We start from the raw sequence: 4,165 nt of genomic DNA, 5'->3' as shown, positions 1-4,165 counted from the left end.
TTGTTTTTGTTTTTTCTCAATATTGCTTTAACTATTTGTGGTGAGCATTCAAGTATAAATGTATTTTTTGTGTATATGTATGTGTGTGTGTGTATATATACACACACACACACACACACACACACGCTAATTTCCTTTGGGTAAATACCTAAGAGTAGTATTTCTGGGTCATATAGTAGATATAGCTTGAACTTTAGAAAACTTAGTTCTGGAGACCATGTAGTGAGACCCTCGCAAGGTCTGAGAGTCACTGGAGCTACCAGCAGCACCATGGGGCCCTGGGGAGAGCCAGAGCTCCTGGTGTGGCACCCAGAGGCGGTAGCTTCAGAGCCTCCAGTGCCTGTGGGGCTGGAGGTGAAGTTGGGGGCCCTGGTGCTGCTGCTGGTGCTCACCCTCCTCTGCAGCCTGGTGCCCATCTGTGTGCTGCGCCAGCCAGGAGCTAACCATGAAGCCTCAGCTTTCCGCCAGAAAGCGCTGAGCCCAGTAAGCTGTTTTGCGGGGGGCGTCTTTTTGGCCACCTGTCTCCTGGACCTGCTGCCTGACTACTTGGCTGCCATAGATGAGGCCCTGGCAGCCTTGCACGTGACGCTCCAGTTCCCGCTGCAAGAGTTCATCCTGGCCATGGGCTTCTTCCTGGTCCTGGTGATGGAGCAGATCACACTGGCTTACAAGGAGCAGTCAGGGCTGTCACCTCTTGAGGAAACAAGGGCTCTGCTGGGAACAGTGAATGGTGGGCCGCAGCATTGGCATAATGGGCCAGGGGTTCCACAGGCGAGTGGAACCCCAGCAAGCCCCTCAGCCTTGCGTGCCTGTGTACTGGTATTCTCCCTGGCCCTCCACTCTGTGTTTGAGGGACTGGCGGTGGGGCTACAGCGAGACCGGGCTCGGGCGATGGAGCTGTGCCTGGCTTTGCTGCTCCACAAGGGCATCCTGGCTGTCAGCCTGTCCCTGCGGCTGCTGCAGAGCCACCTTAGGGCACAGGTGGTGGCTGGCTGTGGGATCCTCTTCTCATGCATGACACCTCTAGGCATCGGGCTGGGTGCAGCTCTGGCTGAGTCGGCAGGACCTCTGCACCAGCTGGCTCAGTCTGTGCTAGGGGGCATGGCGGCTGGCACCTTTCTCTATATCACCTTTCTGGAAATCCTGCCCCAGGAGCTGGCCAGTTCTGAACAAAGGATCCTCAAGGTCATCCTGCTCCTAGCAGGCTTTGCCCTACTCACTGGCCTGCTCTTCATTCAAATCTAGGGTGTTTCAAGAGAGGGGCAGGGGAGATTGATGATCAGGTGCCCCTGTTCTCCCTTCCCTCCCCCAGTTGTGGGGAATAGGAAGGAATGGGGAAGGGAAGTACTGAGGACCAAAAAATTCTCTGGGAGCTAAAGATAGAGCCTTTGGGGCTATCTGACTAATGAGAGGGAAGTGGGCAGACGAGAGGCTGGCCCCAGTCCCAAGAAACAAGAGATGGTCAAGTTGCTAGAGACATGATCAGGGGACATTAGGATTGGGGAAGACACTTGACTGCTAGAAGCAGAAGTTGGACACTATACATAAGGACAGGCTCACATGGGAGGCTGGAGGTGGGCACCCAGCTGCTGTGGGACAGCTATGTAGAGGTCATAATCCTAGAGTCAGTGTCCTGTTGGTCCTAGCCCATTTCAGCACCCTGCCACTTGGAGTGGACCCCTCCTACTTTTCTTAGCGCCTGCCCTCATATCTATCTCCCTCTTCCCGTCTCCCAGGGGACTAGTGCCAAATGGTCTCTCCCTGCCAATTTTGGTATCTTCTCTGGCCTCTCCAGTCCTGCTTACTCCTCTATTTTTAAAGTGCCAAACAAATACCCTTCCTCTTTCTCAAAGCACAGTTATGTGGCACTGAGCCCTACCCAGCACCTCAGTGAAGGGGTCCTGCTTGTTCTTTATTTTGGTCCTGGATCCTGGGGTGGGGCAGAAATATTTTCTGGGCTGGGGTAGGAGGAAGGTTGCTGCAGCCACCTACTGCTACTGTACCCTAGGAATATGGGGACATGGACATGGTGTCCCATGCCCAGATGATAAACACTGAGCTGCCAAAACATTTTTTTAAATACACCCGAGGAGCCCAAGGGGGAAGGGCAATGCCTACCCCCAGCGTTATTTTTGGGGAGGGAGGGCTGTGCATAGGGCCATATTCTTTAGAATCTATTTTATTAACTGACCTGTTTTGGGACCTGTTACCCAAATAAAATATGTTTCTAGACAAAAAAAAAAAAAAAAAAAGAAAACTTAGTTCAGTCATTTGCAGTTCCACCAACAATGTTTGAGAGTTTTGGTTGCTTCACATACTCCCAAAACACTTGATTTATCTGCCTTTTTTATTTCGGACATTCTAGAGGGGATGAAGTAGTATCTTTTTGTGACTTTTAATTTTCATTTTCCCTGAAGATTGACATTGTTAAACACCTTTTTAGGTGCTTATTGGCCATTCTTATATGTCCTTTTATAATATATCTGCTTGAGTCTTTTGCCCATTTTTAATGGGATTGTTATCTTTTTAATATTAACTTGCAGGAGCTCTTTATAGTGGCTGGATATGACTATGTCATATACAGGTATAGATTTTGATATTCGTCTCTCAGTTGGTAATGGTAATGTGAAACCTAAATCTTGCAGAGTGTAAAAATGACTTGCTAGCAGGGGGCAGCAATAAAAGCAAGTATGTTTCATTCTTTTCAAGTTTTTCTGGAAAAGTAATTTTTGAAGTAGAAAGGGAAGACAATTTAGTTCCTAGATACACAAGGATTACAACAAAAGTAGTTTAACTTCTCTAAACCTCGGTTTATCATTTGTAAAATATATTTAAAGTCCCTTTGAGTTTCAAAAAGTGACAGAGTTGTTCTGAAGCAGGGAGTCATCCAATTGGTATTAGCATCGGATGTCATAGACTGCATGTGAGTATGATGCTGCCATTCAACTTTATTACCCAGACATTGTTACTCTTATTTTGGTTTTACAGATTCAAAATGCAGATTCTTCATGCAATGTCGTTTTTCTGAACAAGCATGCAGAAAACCCTTCGTTAAAACACTTCTGGGGACTTTTAAACCTAACTATTGTCCAGTATTTTAACTTAAGTTTCTATTTTGCCCTAGGGGAGAACAGTTAGGGTGAAAAAGTGAAATGGTTTTTGCCTTCATTGGGTCCAGGCACTAGTTGCCCCTGGGATGATAAAGCTTGACCCTCAGTCACTAAGGATTTCCCAAGGGAAACCCATCACTGAAACTTACCAATAGCATGCACTTCTGCCTGCACCTCAGTAAAGGCTGGAAATATAACTCCCCTAACACTCCTGGATTCTTTTCTGTGCTTGACAATGGCCCCCAAGGGAGATTCTTGTGAGACAGTGCCTGTCCAGAGAGAAAGGATGATGTAATTAGAGCCCTGGACAAGGAAATATAGGACTTTAGGTCCCCTTATTTTCTACTACAAAGAGTAACTCAGCTAAAGACGTCGGGACTCACTGTTATGGTCAGAAGGGGCTGGGGATAAAGCAGATTTCAGAGGATGGTGAGGAGAATTGAAAATTATTATAAACCAGTGTAGCAGGGTCATCTGTGGAGATTTCAAAGTCTGCCTTATTCTTGCTGCAGTAGGAGATAGGAAAGATAGGAGAATACTTTTTATTTCCATGCCCCACTCTGGCAAGAAGAGTCAATACTGTGTTTTAAAACCTAGGTTCTTCTAAGCTCCATCTCCAGAAAAGAAAACAGCTAATGTCTGTGTTTTACGTGGCCCAGAAAGAAACTCCTTGGCCAGGACTTTGCTGGGACTGTTAGGCCTCTAGTGGAATAGAGCTTGAGCTTCCCAAAGGAGAGGGGATGTAGAGAGGCTGAGGCTCAGACAAAAATTGATAAATGGCTCTTTAATCACATTTTCTGGACTTTATAAATTCCAGATCACATGACTGAGATCAGATTTTCTATTGGCCTTAGCCCGATGCTTTGGGTTTACAAAAATATCATATTAGTCATACAACCAGTTTTAATTGGTTACACAAATAATTCTGAAGTGGCTAGGATTGAGATCTACTCTCTATGGAAGATGCTTCAGTTCTGGGGCTAGCTCTGGCCATGTATTCTTTCTAACAGGATATCAATAGCCATAGTCACTCCATTTCTCAGAGAGAGAGAGAG

The 4,165-nt window shown here is 46.5% G+C and overlaps 1 pseudogene across 1 annotated transcript; it reads left to right on the top strand.

The window, feature by feature from the left end:
• The first annotated feature begins 200 nt into the window (after nucleotides 1-200).
• On the top strand, nucleotides 201-2,235 carry LOC105463364 (zinc transporter ZIP1 pseudogene; annotated as a pseudogene). The gene has a single exon (XR_976285.3). The product of XR_976285.3 is annotated as a zinc transporter ZIP1 pseudogene (transcript).
• Nucleotides 2,236-4,165: the final 1,930 nt, after the last annotated feature.

This window comes from Macaca nemestrina, chromosome X (assembly GCF_043159975.1).
Source record: "Macaca nemestrina isolate mMacNem1 chromosome X, mMacNem.hap1, whole genome shotgun sequence".
Lineage (NCBI taxonomy): Eukaryota > Metazoa > Chordata > Mammalia > Primates > Cercopithecidae > Macaca > Macaca nemestrina.
Note: the sequence above shows the minus strand (reverse complement) of the source record. Positions and strands in the feature narration are given on the sequence as shown.